Source organism: Thermobia domestica, chromosome 14, assembly GCF_964235325.1.
Source record: "Thermobia domestica chromosome 14, izTheDome1.hap1.1, whole genome shotgun sequence".
Classification (NCBI taxonomy): Eukaryota; Metazoa; Arthropoda; class Insecta; order Zygentoma; family Lepismatidae; genus Thermobia; species Thermobia domestica.
The window spans coordinates 67,006,281-67,023,749 of NC_137467.1; positions in this window are offsets into that span (position 1 = coordinate 67,006,281).

Consider the following 17,469-nt stretch of genomic DNA (forward strand, 5'->3'; position numbering starts at 1 on the left):
GGAAATAGACAATATTAATCAACATATAAGTGGTATAAGCCTACTTCGAATACGGAAAAGAGTGTCATGTGAAATTATTATTTTCTTTTTCTAGAACAAGTAAATCCAACACTAGAAATACTAGAAAGTTCACAAAAGTCCAACTGTCAAAATTAAACATGTGCTAAGTGTGAATAACTACTTAAACAAAATCAAAATACCACTTGTTTCAAGTAAAAAAATGTTTAGATGTATTGCAAAGTGAAAACAATAACAGAGCTTCTTCTGCCTTGATGATTGTATTTCAACAAAATAGTTTTTGTACAGTCAGCGACAGTAGAAACTGGAGGTTGGATAATAAGAAATGATAGCTTTTTCCAGTAGCAGAATAGTTTCACTCGATGTCTGATAGTTGGACAACCAACATGACAGCAAATACGTGCCCGAAAACATAACATGCCAGGATATTACTCCATTTGGAGGAAAAAGTATCACTATCTGAGAGCATCACTTAGAGAAACAACCACGAGATAAATCTGCAGAAAATCTATTCACTTTAAGATCAAAGAGATTGGAATTAATGCAAAGGAAACGAAAAGAATAATACGCATCATGCAGAGACCGAAAAAGTATGGAAAACTAAACAAAATGAGAAAAGAAGGCAAGAAGGAAAGGAAAGAGCAAAAGACATGGGAATAAATTAAATTTTAACACTTAAGGATAAACAGTGTCCGTCTTTCCTCCTGCCCGCTGTATCCGTCCTAGTTTTTCTCCCTTCATAGGATAAATCTCATTCTGCATCAAACGCGAACATCATTTATAGTGTTTAATTCCTTGAAAAAAGTTAACTCCATGCAGGCCGAGACTCGAACCCCGGACCCTTAGAACGACAGTCAGACGCTGTAACCACTTACCTACACACGCTATGTCAACTCCGTGCGTTTATAAACCAGCCATTACCCGCGCTGTTATCAAACGTCTTAAATCAGCCAATGTCGGGAGCTACCCCAGTTACACTTGAAGTTTGAATTTTATTTACGGCCTTTAGCCATCTACGGCAACAGGCCCCATGTTTTCATTAAAAGCATTTGTTTTGTAGATTAAAATCAAGAATAACTTAATCTATACTCTTACTTACTGTTGTCTATATATATATATATATATATATATATATATATATATATATATATATATATATAAAGAGAGAGAGAGAGAAAGAGAGGTATATAAAAATCGGATTAATGGGGGTTAAAAGAGTGATTCCGTAACCTCGAAATGGGTCTTCAAGACGGTGATCGCACCATTACTGACATCTGGTAGCCGTGTTACGTAACACACACATTAGAAATAAAGCTTCGAAACGATTTGTTGCACGTTGTGCCGTGCATAAATCGGTAAGGTGACTGCATATTGAGTAGGCAACTCGAGTTCGAGTCTCGAATACACCATTTACTTTTTCCTTCAAACTACTTTTCTATATTTTTATATATGTTATTAATAATTGCTTTCTTGCATTTTAAATTATCTTAAATTATCTTAAATTAGTGAAGGTTCAGTAAAGTCAAGAAGGTTAAAATACATATATATGATAGTTTTATCCGTATGTACAGTCCAGAGAGGGAGAGGTCCGGGGGCCGCGGGTCAACAGAACGTGACCCACTGCAAACTCCCACCCACTAAGATCCACTCTGACTTAACAACGTATAACGACAAACAGACTTATTCTGCTCAGTGCATTGTAGACAGCTTCTGAACACTGGTGAACTTGTCTACTTTCAAGGCATCCTTTTTCTTTTCATTTGTTTCCATTGACAAAAGAACTTGAGGCAATTTTAGATATTGATATTTGCAATTGTAATAATAGCAATAGGACTTATTTGAGATTCAGCCTGTGATTTCGTGGGGGAGCTAACTACTGGGGAAAATGTTTGAATCATGTGTAATATATGAATTATTATATAAAAAATTGAATGTGACTCTGTGTGCATGATCATCATATCCAAATTGCAAAGTCAAATGAAATGATTTTTGGTATATACTTAGGCCTCAATCTCAACTAGGAAGTTTCATACATGTATCGGTTTCATTATATTACATATTCTAAGAGGGACCGAATTTTTGCGAAAAATTTAGTATCTCGCAAGCCGTTCAAGTTGGAGAGCTGATATTCAGTATATTAATTCTTTATCTAATATAAATAAAATAAAGAGTTTGTTTGTGTGTTGGTCTGTCTGTCTGCCTGTCTGTCTGTGTGCAGCCTGGCAACCAGACGAGTGGACCGAAAGTTACCAAATTTTGGACAGGGGTACCTAGCCCAGGCCCCAGATCAACACGAAGCCGTTTTTTCAAATTTCGAACCAGGGGAATCTTAGGGGGGCTTTTACCGGAACCGGCTTGGGAACCAGACAAATAGACCGAAGGTTACCAAATTTTAGTCACAAATACCTTGTTCCACGCTCCAGATCAAAGTTAAACGTTTTTCTCAAAATTCGAACCAGGGGGTCTCAGGGGGGCGTTTATCGGGACATGTAAAAGTAGTAGAAAATTTCCGATATTAGTGTCGAATTCATAGTTCTCGCGGTCGCAAGCTCCTCTCGCAATAAACTTCCAAATTCACGCTATTCGGCTCCTTGCCAGGGGTCACCGGGGGAGGGGGCTGAAATATCGAAACATAAAAGTAATCCAAAATGACCAATATTAGTGTCAAATACATAGTTTTCGCGGTCGCTAAGATCAATGGTGACACTTTTATTAGCGATGACTTGCAAATTCATCTACCATTGTATGCGGACCGAGGGTCACATGTGTGTGTGGAGGGGGGTGGTTACCAAGATGTAAAAATAATCCAAAATGACAGATATGTATCAAATCCATAGTTTTCGCGGTCGCTGAGCTCAATGGTGACACTTTCATTAGCGATGACTTGCTAATTCAGGTGGAATTGTATGCGGGCCCGGGTCACATGTGGGGGAAGGTTACCAAGACATGTAACAATTATCTAAAATGATCGTTATAAGTGTCAAATCCATAGCTATCGTGGTCACTGAGCTCAATGGTGAAACTCCGAGCACATTCACCCCATTCGGCTAAGGGCCGGAAGTAACGGAGGGCGACACCGAGACACGTAAAAGTAATCCAAAATGACCGATATGAATGGTGATTCTTCCAGAGGCGTTGACTTCTAAATACAACTCCCATCAGCTGGGGACCAGAGACGTTCTTTTTAAATTACAAACAGGGATGTCTCAGGGCATGTTTACAGTGATATGTAAAAGTAGTAGAAAATTACTGATATCTTATCTTTTAGTTGTTCAGTATGTTTACATAGATATTTTGTCTGACCCTTGCGAAAAGTGGGTATTTCAGCTAGTTATTAATAAATGCATGGTACAAATTATTAATAATATACAGCGATAAAATTTTTAAAGCTGACGCCCGAAAGGCAAGAAGAAATGAACCGAAGTGATTGGAATTGTGAACAGAGATTGCAGACGTAAAATGAGGGTACGGGTTTCGTATTTTCATAAAGAAAAACGGTTGGGTGGTGCACGGACCCCTCCAAACCTTTGACCACGAAATATGAAAAGTGTTAGTAACACTAGGTCAAATGTGTGAAGGACATGAAGAATTGCAGGGAAACTTTACGTGTTGACAATACGTAAGAAATAAATGAATACTGGTTTTTATTTTCTGTGGAAAAACGGTTTCAGAGGGCAAAACTATCACAGAAAATTTTGAAAGTTTACGCCCGAAAAGCAAGAAGTGAACCGAAGTGAATGAAATTATGCACAGATATTTTACACACAAAATAAGGGAATTCGAATTTCGTATTTTCCTGCAAAAAAAGATGGTTGAGTGGGGCACGGAGCCCTCCAAACATTTGATCACGAAAACATTGTAAGCATTAAAGGTGCCTCCCGAAATATTATAAAATACTATATATACTGTTTGTGCTTACTGTTGATCTTCCAAATTTGAAAAATCGGATGGATACACTTGTGAAACACGAAAGGTCTTATTTTACATATCCAATATCTACACACAATTTATTTCGCTTCTGTCCACTCCTTCCGCCACCAGACGCCTCGGTCCACCCAATTTTTTTTTCTTTGCAGGAAAATACGAAACACGCATTCCTTCATCTTACCTCTACAATATTTGAGCACAGTTTCATTCACTTCGGTCCACTTGTTTTTGCCTTTTGGGCGTCAATTTTCCAAATTTTGTGTGGGGGCCTTTTCCCCTTTACCGTTTTTTCCACAGAAAATAATAAAAATGCATTAGTTTTTTTCGCATATTGTCACTACACAAAATTTCATTGCAATTATTCATGTTCTGTAGGCACTTCTAAGATATGTTATTAACACTTTTGATATTTCGTGATCAAAAATTTGGAGGGTTCTGTGGCCCACCTAACCGTTTTTCCAGGAAAATACGAAACCCGTATTCCCTCATTTTATGTCTACAATATATGTGCACAATTTCATTCACTTCGGTCCATTTGTTATTACCTTTCGGGCGTCAACTCTCAAAATTTTGGGTCTGGTTTATCGCCCCCTGAAACAACTTTACCACAGAAAACAAAAATACACGTATTAGTTTATTTTATGTGTAGTATCTACCTACCAAATTTTATCAAAATCGGAGTGTTACACTTGGGAAGTGTTACTCGTCAGTCATTGTAAAACTATTTTCCTTGTTTTTCCATCAATAAGAAATTGCCTGACAAGTAAAGGGTCCCAATGGATGAATCGAGTTGCGGGATGACACTTAGTGCGACTGATAGAGGATATGGAAATATGTATATGTGCAAAGTTATAAGGGCTGAACGCAATAAGAAACGAATGGGGGTCAAAATTGATGGGAGGAGGGCTATGCTATGTTATTAAAATACATCAAATAAACTATTGAATCATGAAAATAGTGAAAGATAGACAATGCAAAGGGTGATAGTTTCTCATATTGACAGAAGAAAAATGGGCAGAGTAGATCGCGAAACCTCTGGCGGAACCTTCAAATCCGCCATTTTGTAATCTGTGATAATTTTGGAAATGGAAAGGTAGTGATGTGATATATCAGTTAGGGCCAGCATGTTCTCAAAAGTCAATTATGAACTTAAGTGATCGGTATCTGTACTTAGTTGTTACATTTAGGATAATCTTCATAGTTATTTACGAACATCTAGGAGACTGATACTCGTATGTTGAAAGTTTGGACTATCACGAAAACACATGTAAGTTGAACATGTCTAAAGCCAAGAAAACTAACCTCGAAATTTGATATCCAAGTTCTATATAATTATATTTCACTGTCGAATATCAAATTTCACTGTTAGTTTTCTTAGTTTGTAGATACGACTTATTTTTTGTCCATAATACGACTAATAATGCTAAAAGACTCACAAATCAAATTTAGTTCGCACCTGTAGCATTTCTTACAATCAACGTTCAATTGTAGTTCTTAGCCTTTCAAAATTATGAGCCTCATAGACTCCTTCTTTCTTACAAATATTAGTATCAATAATATAACCTATTGAAAAATTAGCTTAACGGTAACCCACCGACAAACTGTAAGCAACCCCTGTAAAATGAAATGAAGTATTTCATTTTAACGAACCACGATTATGCTCTTTAGGCTAAGAGAGACAATGATAAGGCAAGTGAATGTTGATGGAAGATATGATGGAATGAGAATGTGGAAGGAAATTAAAGTATCCCGAGAAAACCCACACTCGATACGATGGTGTCCACCACACAGTTTCTTGGCTGAGGATCGAACCAGAGGCCCCACGTACCAGAAACAAGTGTTTACCACCGAGTCACCGTGTCCTCCCCCAATCCCTAAGAGACGCGGGCATCCAGTTAAGAATAACTGACATAAAAAAACGTACTTACCATTTTCTCACAAAGGAAGCTCCACGAATCCCACATTCTGACCGTTTGTACTTCTTGTATGTTGGTTTATCACAAACATTATTTAGTATATACATCTGTCAGAATAATAGTGTTTCCTCCAAAGTAGGGGCAGGTTACTTAGTGATAGAGCGCTTACTTTTCTTTTCCATTTAGCAACATTTTGATGTGCTCATTCTAATTTTCGTATTTATAATTTTTTTCTATGAAATTTAGCATAAATATACATTTCCCGATTATACACATAGTAACAGTACTACAGTTGGTACTCCGGCACCAACATAAATAATCTTATGGGTGCGGCGCACCCACAAGATTTTTAGCTTGAACCCGGGTTTGAACCAGTTTCTCTTGCGTTTAAATCAGTCGTGTTACCGACTGAGCTAGGGCAGCCCCAATTTATCCTTATAGTACCGATATATTTTACTTTCTCGCAGTTCAGGCCTTTATGACAATGTTCATAAAGTATTTTAACTAAAAGTAAATCAATCAAACATCGAGACTTCCCTGAATACGTATAGGCTATTATGACCTGCCATTGATATGCACCCACATAAATCTTGGAAAGTCTGCGCCATTGCTTTCAACGTACTTAATGTTTTTAATTGGACATCGGCCACTGTCGTTCATCTGTTTGCAAAATGGCCTTTTCTTCACAAGTGGTGAGAAGACAAGACTTCTTACCACCTCCGCCTCATGTTTTGGCCAACATCAAGGGTCAAAATTCATTCACATTGCTTGCTTGAACAAAGCGTCTTTGCTTGGGGATGTCATGACATCCGCCTCTTAAAAACAAGAAGTGAGGTACCAAGGAAGCAAGATAGGTTTCATCATGCTATAGAGAAAATAACAAGAGATTAACAATTATAACAAATAACTTGTTATTTTCTCTGTGGTTTTATTGCGCTGGCCTGAAGTCAGGCGTTGGAGCTTTTAGTAGGCAATTTTCAGAAAAAAAAGAATGGTGGAAATAATGAATATTTGAATGAAAGGAACTTTGTAAAAATCAACAATGATCAAAATTTTTAATTGTGCCGAATTACACACAAAATGCACACAGATTGGCATTACACACAAAATGCACAAACAGGCCAAAATTGCACACATTTTGTGCAAATTCACACACATTGGCAACGCTGTTCGTAGCATTAGAGTATAAGAAATTCCTACTTCATCTGTTAACAAAACCTCGAAGTTCATCTTTGTGAATCAAAGTTATACTTTGGCAACTGCGCTTTCATTGTTTAAAGCAAGTTTTATTTTGTAGTTTTGAGATAAGGCGTCTTTGAAATTGCTACCAATTTGGACCATATGATCGATCGATTGACAGTACCTTCAGTAACAAATTTGCATTGAGATCATTTTCGGATGTGCTGCAAAAGACTGGTGACAGGGAAACTGATAATCTAACCGCCTCGGAAGGAGATTTGGATCCGCCCCTAATTAAGATGGTAGATAAAGATAACTTTCTCTGATATCTAACCTGTCATTATTTAGCATGGTTTGGTAATTTAAAAATCCAGTATTTCTACCATATTTTGAAAAATTTATTTAAAAGAAATTAACCCAATGTTACATTTGGGGCGGTAGGGGAGCGATTAAAATTTAAAGTGGGGAGTCTGACAATTGATTTCTTATAGCTCCAGTGAAATTCAGAAAAAATGAATTTCATATTAAAAAAGAAATACAAAATACATTTTCATGGTAACTCTTACATTCATTATGTTATTATAAAGTTAAAGGTACTTTTGAAATTGATTAGAGAGAATAGATATGTATTTAAGTAACAAAACCACTTGCGTAAGTTTTTCAAAATATCAAGTTAGAAGAACGAAGTTTGTCTTCCACTGCCATCTCATTGCTCAAAGATACCGGCGATGAAACAATTGGCCGGAAATCATGCGGCCGCTTCTTACATCAAATCATGAAGAAGAAGATGAGTGCCAATGTTAGGTACGTAAGTACAGTTTTTTTTCTTTTTTAAGGATCTCCTCTTGGAACTATACGTAGCACATTTGAATACTTTACTTGAAATAAAAATACAGCTGTTTAAAGACAATTGATTGCCTTTGTCTTTGAATTTCATATGTGCACACAGAATTTGTTAAACAAGACCGTACATGTGATATGTTTGAACTATATGCAACTTATTCTCACGGGCTAAACTCAGTCTTCTGAAGTCAATCGACAAATGATTATGTATTACAGACACTAAGACAACACTAGGCTCCCAAGTTTCAAAATTATATTGTGTATGAAAACAGATAGTAGAATTAATTCTTTGTCACAAGAGACCTTGGGTCTGAAAGAAATTCAGAGGGAGTTCAAAGGAAATTTCTATACTCATAAATAAAAGTTGTGAATTTATTGTGTATTGAACCAATAATATTTATGCTTACATTACCCATACGCTGATATTTTATCGATACTTTTATTTCACATTTACCAAAAGGCTGGATTACGATAATAATTCTAAAAGAAAGATGCATTGTAATCAGGTTTTACAAGGCAATCCCGAAAGACAAGCTATCCAATCCCGTAGCCCTTTAAAAAATTAAGAAAAATTTCTTCTTCACTTCCTCTTCCCCCAAAGGGTTCACATTCATCGAAAAAATGAAATGAAATTTCTTTAGTTTAACGTCCCATGATTATGCTGTTTATGCTAGAGGAGACAGATGATTAATGAAAGTGAAAGATTGTAAAATTAATTGTTGGGCTCTCACAGAACCACGTACAACAAAGACATGCGCTAGCCAATAGACCAACGAAGAGAACTTCCACAGTTCTCGAGTGGAAACGTATCGGAATTCTTTCTTGGCTACAACTCAAGAAAATAATTTAGTTATCAATCGATAGATCTACATTAAAACAAATACAAGCATCGCGAGCCTTAACTTGATTTAAACTTACAGTTACAAGATATTGCGCAAGTATCTAAGCTACCAACCCATAATTAATCTTTTAGTCATTAACATCTTATTACTGAGTTTTACAGATTTCTACTGTTTTATAATGAAATCAAATATAACGTAATCATTTTTTTTATATAATCTGCTTAATACACTGTAGAAATTCACTTGTGTGCTATCTTGTTCTTAAATTGTTAATTTCCATGCATATGCCATTATCCACAATACATCTGCATTACTGCAGGAATAACCATTACTGCATTTAATAACAACTATATAATTTATGGAGTTCTTTGTTAAGCGAAACAGATTAGGCTACTTATGACATGTAAACTGCAACTTTTGAAAATCGTTGGATACACTGCAGAGTGACGCTCACCGTTCCCCTGTCCCACCGCGCTTACCTAGAAACTGATGTAAACACAACACTAGCGCCCTCCACGAAAAACCGCACTAATATCCTGGTCAGGTAATAGCATATATTACCCGCTTTGCTAAGTTGAAATGAAAATTTAGAAGCACAACTCCGTATTTCATGTGTTTAGTACCCGTGAAATATGCTGTTTTCGTTTTTAATCGCATCGATTTAAACAGCATCGGAAAGATCATTGATCATCTCGGCGACCCCAAAAATCATGGATTCGACACCAATAATGGTCATTTTCGGTCATTTATATGTATATTTCCTCCTCCCCCATGTTGCTGGCCATGTCACACGTTGCCCCCCTCTGAAAATATCTAGATTCGACACTACTAATATATATATAATTAAGAAACAATATGTTTGTGACTCTAAATCTCCCGAACCACCCCACCGATCTTGATCAAATTTGTAACATGGATGAGTTTTACGGCTGGGCTGGTTAAAGGCTATTCACTTTGAAGGTAGAGCTTAGGGGGAGGGGGTGTAAAAATAAATAAAACTTAATAACTCCTGAACCACTCTACCGATCTTGATCAAATTTTCAACATACATGAGGCTCAGGCCTGGGATCGTTTTTGTAATTTTAATTTAACGGAGCAACGTGGGGACGGAGAAGGAGGGGAGATATATAAAAATCAATTTATATAAGACTGAAAGTGACTATTTTTGTAACTTAATAACTCTTGAACTATATCTTGAATATCCGACCGATTGCAATCAAATTTTCATGATATATGAGGTTTGGATCTACAAACATTTTTGTAATTTCACTTTAACGGTACATCCTAGGGGTGGGGAGGAGGACATATAAATAGAAATTAATAAAACCTAGTAACTTTTGAACCACCCAACCAATCTCCATCTAATTTTGAACAAATATGAGGGTCGGGACTTGGGTGTTTTTTTTATCGTTTCACTTTGACGAGCCAAGGTAGGTGAGGGGGAGGGGGAGATATATATGTAAAAAAAATAAATATGACTGCCTTTGTGACTTCATCACTCTTGAACCACCCGACCGATCTAAATCAAATTTTCAACATACATGATGACTTTAGGCTATTCACTTTGATAAAGCAACGTAGGGGAGAGCGAGAGGAAGTGAAATTTAAAAATTATGAAAAATGACTGATATTAGTGTTGAATCCATAGTTTTCGGGCCCGATGAGACAAACAGTGACACTTCTGATGCTGTTTCAATCCAAGTTCAGCCCTAATAGTTGGGAAGGGGGGTACAATGGAGGAGAGGGGTATAAACATATAAAACTGATCGAAACTGAGTAATATTAGTGTCGAGTCAATAGTTTTAGAAGTAGCTGAGATAAACAGTGACAATTCTGATTCTGTGTGCCACAGCACGGGAGAGGGGGAGCTGTATATAATAATAATAATCAAAAATGACCAATATTAGTGCCTAATCCATAGTTTTCGGGATCACTCTGATGAACTGTGACATTTTCGATCCGGTTTAAATGAAAAATCAGTTCCGCCACTTGCGGGAAAAGAAGAAAGTGATATATAAAATGATCGATAATGGCCACTATCAAGTCAATTTTATAGTTTTCTGGGTCGCTTAGATGAACAGTGGTACTTTCGATCCCGTTTAAATTCAAATTCAACCCCATAACTTGGGGGAGAGGGAGGAAGAGATATTTAAAAATAATGGAAAATGACCGATAATTAGTGCTGAATCCACATTTGTGGGGGGTCGCTGAAATGAACAGTGACACTTTCGATGCCTTGGCCCGCAACATTGGGGAGGAGGAAATATACATATAAATGACTGAAAATGACCATTATTGGTGTCGAATCCATGATTTTTGGGGTCGCCGAGATGATCAATGATCTTTCCGATGTTGTTTAAATCGATGCCATTAAAAACGAAAACAGCATATTTCACGGGTACTAAACACATGAAATACGGAGTTGTGCTTTAAATTTTCATTTCAACTTAGCAAAGAGGGTAATATATGCTAGTAATACTAATAAAGCTCAGGTATTGTCCTTCCTCTATTTCAAAACCACCTATTATTTAAATCTCTTTCCCATAATATCTATTACTGGAGCTATCAGTATATTTTTGTTTTTCGACCTTATACAACACCAAGGTTATAAAGGAAGGTCTTTTTAATGTGGGTTCGGCACTTGAATCTGATTGGCCGTTCCCAACCATACTATCTCGCCTCCAGAAAAACTGGATTACAGGGCAGAGTCTAAAGCAAGAAATTTCTCTTTTTTGCTAAAAAAACTAGTTCGCATACTAGTCATAGCACATGTTTAGAGGTTTTTCAGCAAATCTGTATGAAACGAGCCCTGCAAATGACACAGGACAAAGTTGAGCTTACACCAGGAGTCGAATCTAGTATCATCCTAAAACAAAAAGAAAAAATCTAAATGGCTGACTACTTTAATGCTCATAAATCATTCTCATGTAAAAATTTAGGGTGAACCCTTCCCCCTAGACTCCCTATGGATACGGGCCTGTGTGACCCCCCACCCTCGAACACAATTTTCTAGAAGAAAGACTCTATTCTTCCTTTTGTCTGTCTAGTTTACTGAAAACATGAAAAGCAAACTAGGTCACAGAACATAGAGTTGGAAATGATTGACATCTTGCATTGCAGACATATTTCGTACCGTTGATGATCTTGGGAGGTTTTTCAGGGACAAAATTCCCCTCGGAGTTTTAATTCTTATGGTGCTGCATATGAGTTGAGTTGATTTTGTCGTCCCTTTCAGCAGCGAGGCTATATGAGACGGTACCTACTGTTTTACCGTGAAATCCGAACTACATGAACTCTCACCGAAATCAAACCCAAGTCTCCCACGCCAAAGACGCATACGCTAACCACTTAGCCACGAAGAAGCTCGGAGCTCATATTAGAAAAGAAGAAAGCACATTATGGGAATTTCAGTGCAGACAACTAAGTACGACGACTGTTAAATGAATATTTTTCCTCTTGAATATATTGTAATAATGGTCAATCTTATTCGATAATGTCATTTTAAAAAAATAACATTCTCTTTTCTGCAACTTACTACAGTATACAAGTTAAATTTCACAGAGTGGGCAAAAGAGGGGAAGGGATTACAACGTACGATGGGCTTCGCTTCCTATCCGATGAACAAAACCTTTCTTGTAACATTCAGCGTTGCAAAGAACCTGTGTGACTGACTGATAGCTACACATAAATTGACAGAATGAAAGTCTTAATTTTAGTACTGAAGCTGCCTGAGGCAAAAAAGCAAGCACACCGCAGGCGTGGTGGCTTCTGTGCCTCGTAACATTGTGTTTTTTAAAAAAATCAGACAATGTCAGTTGTGAGTTTATAATACTACTGATAAGGTTTTTTTTCTTTTATACAAATCATATTGTTGTTTGAAGCCTCTTTATTCCTTCCAAAAACAATATAACCAGATTCACGGGAACAGACAGCAATTGTAATAAAAGTTGAAAAATGTATTTATCATTCAGTATTATTATTATTATTATTATTATTATTATTATTATTATTATTATTATTATTATTATTATTATTATTATTATTATCAGACAATATTTTTCGTTAATCCTCACAGCAATCAATACTCAGCAGCAGGGGTAAAAGTGCGTGGGAACGCGGGGGACCCTATCCCAACCTCCAAAAAAATGGGTATGGCGACCCCCACTTCCTAAGCATTTACAATGGACAAAGATAGGCATGGGGTACGGCGTGACGTCAAGCCGCTACCTACCGTCCCCCTACATTTTCAGATGATTCCATCCCATCTAGCCTAATCCCACTTAGCCTAACGATTTTTCAGCCACTTATATCTCCAAGATAAGAATGCCTATCATTTTAGGCGAGGTGGGAATTCCCATCTTACTTAATCCCATCTCGTCTAAAATTGCGGTAGGATGCAAGGAAGAAATTTCTGTACTGAAGAGGGGATTCCTCTACTAGCATTTTAACCAGATATTTCAATCAATATTGGCAATCTCTGTCAACTACAATATAAATATATAAGTACTATACAAGAAGAAAGCATACGGGGTAGGCGATTTAGTGAATTTAGTTCACTTTTGGTTTGTTTTGGGAATACTGGAAATTGATTGGCAAAGAGAAGCTAATCAGAAACAGGATAGAAATATAGAGCGTGTTTCAGAACAACACTGACAACGTTTGGGAGCTGATTCCTGACACCATGATAAAACAACCTGGGTGCACAAATACTTCCTTTTGGCGCTATGACCAGCCAAAAACCAGTTGCAAAAATGCCGAAAACAGCGATAACTCGAGAACAAAATGTCGGATCGAAGTCTGGGGAAAGGAAATGCATATTATTTTTAGCCATGGCTTCCATTAATGCACAACTCGATATGGTACAGGAGCAGCACAAAGGTCACCTCAAAGAAATTGAAGAATTATGGGGATATTTTATGAAACGTTGACCGAGGCAAGTTAACTACAATTAAATAGGATATTCAACTAACAGGAATCTTAGAACACGGTCAAAGTTACAAGAACATCATTAAAATTATAAAAAAGGGAAGATGGACACATTTGATTGATCTACTTTGTCTCAGTATAGAATTCGCTATCGAGGAAGAACTGAATTTATATGAAGTCCATAAAGTTTAAATCTTATGCCTTCTAGGCTAATGAAGTCAGAGAGATCACGCATGGATATTGGGTAGCGTCTGCGACTTTCGCATAGGAGACCCGGCTCCGATTCGCGGCGGGAGCGCAAGCATTTCGGACCTCACGTAGATCCGTAGCTCCATATCTCATGTAATTTTGCTACCCAAGGGATGCGAAACTGAAATCCGATCCAATAATAAAGAGAGGTAATGGATGGAAGCTAATTTTTGGGAAATAATTCGTGAAATGAGAATGTAGGAGAAATAGGATAATTCCGAGAAATCTCACGGGTACGATGGTATCCACTACAAACTTTAAGTCTGGGATCGAACGAGGTCCATCCCGCACCAGAAGTAAGCGCTCTATCACTAAGTAACCTGCCCCTACTTTGGAGGAAACACTATTATTCTGACAGATGTATCGATATACTAAATAATGTTTGTGATAAACCAACATACAAGAAGTACAAACGGTCAGAATGTGGGATTCGTGGAGTTTCCTTTGTGAGAAAATGGTAAGTACGTTTTTTTTTGTCAGTTATTCTTAACTGGATGCCCGCGTCTCTTAGGGATTGGGGGAGGACACGGTGACTCAGTGGTAAACACTTGTTTCTGGTACGTGGGGCCTCTGGTTCGATCCTCAGCCAAGAAACTGTGTGGTGGACACCATCGTATCGAGTGTGGGTTTTCTCGGGATACTTTAATTTCCTTCCACATTCTCATTCCATCATATCTTCCATCAACATTCACTTGCCTTATCATTGTCTCTCTTAGCCTAAAGAGCATAATCGTGGTTCGTTAAAATGAAATACTTCATTTCATTTTACAGGGGTTGCTTACAGTTTGTCGGTGGGTTACCGTTAAGCTAATTTTTCAATAGGTTATATTATTGATACTAATATTTGTAAGAAAGAAGGGGGCGATAAACCAGACCCAAAATTTTGAGAGTTGACGCCCGAAAGGTAATAACAAGTGGACCGAAGTGAATGAAATTGTGCACATATATTGTAGACATAAAATGAGGGAATACGGGTTTCGTATTTTCCTGGAAAAACGGTTAGGTGGGCCACAGAACCCTCCAGATTTTTGATCACGAAATATCAAAAGTGCTAATAACAGTATGTCAGAAGTGCCTACAGAACATGAAGAATTGCAACGAAATTTTGTGTAGTGACAATATGCGAAAAAAACTAATTCGTTTTTTTATTTTCTGTGGAAAAAACGGTAAAGGGGAAAAGGCCCCCACACAAAATTTGGAAAATTGACGCCCAAAAGGCAAAAACAAGTGGACCGAAGTGAATGAAACTGTGCTCAAATATTGTAGAGGTAAGATGAAGGAATGCGTGTTTCGTATTTTCCTGCAAAGAAAAAAATTTGGGTGGACCGAGGCGTCTGGTGGCGGAAGGAGTGGACAGATGCGAAATAAATTGTGTGTAGATATTGGATATGTAAAATAAGACCTTTCGTGTTTCACAAGTGTATCACTCCAATTTTTCAAATTTGGAAGATCAACAGTAAGCACAAACAGTATGTATAGTATTTTATAATATTTCGGGAGGCACCTTTAACGCTTACAATGTTTTCGTGATCAAATGTTTGGAGGGCTCCGTGCCCCACCCAACCATCTTTTCTTTTCCAGGAAAATACGAAATTCGTATTCCCTTATTTTGTGTGTAAAATATCTGTGCATAATTTCATTCACTTCGGTTCACTTCTTCTTGCCTTTCGGGCGTAAACTTTCAAAATTTTCTGTGATAGTCTCTAAAACCGTTTTTCCGCAGAAAATAAAAACCAGTATTCATTTATTTCTTGCGTATTGTCAACACGTAAAGTTTCCCTGCAATTCTTCATGTCCTTTACACATTTGACCTAGTGTTACTAACACTTTTCATATTTCGTGGTCAAAGGTTTGGAGGGGTCCGTGCACCACCCAACCGTTTTTCTTTATGAAAATACGAAACCCGTACCCTCATTTTACGTCTGCAATCTCTGTTGACAATTTCAATCACTTTGGTTCATTTCTTCTTGCCTTTCAGGCGTCAGCTTTAAACATTTTATCCCAGTTTATTAATAATAATTTGTATCTTGCATTTATTAATAACCACTAGCTGAAATACCCACTTTTTGCACGGGTCAGATAAAATATCTATGTAAACATACTGAACAACGAAACGATAAAATATCGGTAATTTTCTACTACTTTTACATATCACTGTAAACACGCCCTGAGACACCCCTATTTGTAATTTAAAAAGAACGTATCTGGTCCCCAGCTGATGGGAGTTCTATTTAGAAGTCAACGCCTCTCGAAGAATCACCATTTATCTCAGCGACCGTGAAAACTAAGGATTTGACACTAATATCGGTCATTTTGGATTATTTTACATGTTTCGGTATCCCCCGGTGACTCCGGACTGCATATAATGATAGCTGATTTTGAGTAATCGCTAATGGAAATGTCACCATTGATTTCAGCGACCGTGAAAACTATGGATTTGACACTAATATCGGTGATTTTGGATTACTTTTACGTGTCTCGGTGTCGCCCCCCCGTGACTTGCGGCCCTTAGCCGAATTGGGTGAATGCGCTCGGAGTTTCACCATTGAGCTCAGCGACCACGAAAGCTATGGATTTGACACTTATATCGGTCGTTTTAGATAATTGTTACATGTCTCGGTAACCTCCCCCCACATGTGACCCGGGCCCGCATACAATTTCACCTGAATTAGCAAGTCATCGCTAATGAAAGTGTCACCATTGAGCTCAGCGACCGCGATAACTATGGATTTGATACATATCTGTCATTTTCGATTATTTTTACATCTTGGTAACCACCCCCCTCCACACACACATGTGACCCTCGGTCCGCATACAATGGTAGATGAATTTGCAAGTCATCGCTAATAAAAGTCTCACCATTGATCTTAGCGACCGCGAAAACTATGTATTTGACACTAATATTGGTCATTTTGGATTACTTTTATATTACTTTTTTTTTTATATTTCAGCCCCCCTCCCCCGGTGACCACTGGCAAGGAGCCGAATAGCGTGAATTTGGAAGTTTATTGCGAGATGAATTTCATTATTGATTTCAGCGACCGCGAGAACTATGAACTCGACACTAATATCGGAAAATTTCTACTACTTTTACATGTCCCGATAAACGTCCCCCTGAGACCCCCTGGTTCGAATTTTGAGAAAAACGTTTAACTTTGATCTGGAGCGTGGAACAAGGTATTTGTGACTAAAATTTGGTAACTCTCGGTCTATTTGTCTGGTTCCCGAGCCGGTTCCGGTCATTCCCCCCTAAGATTCCCCTGGTTCGAAATTTGAATAAATGGCTTCGTCTTGATCTGGGGCTTGGGCTAGGTACCCCTGACTAAAATTTGGTAACTCTCGGTCCACTCGTCTGGTTGCCAGGCTGCACACAGACAGGCAGAATGACAGACCAACACACAAACAAACTCTTTATTTTATTTATATTAGATAAAGAATTAATATACTGAATATCAGCTCTCCAACTTGAACGGCTTGCGAGATACTAAATTTTTCGCAAAAATTCGGACCCTCTTAGAATATGTAATACAATGAAACCGATACATGTATGATAACTTTCTAGTTGAGAT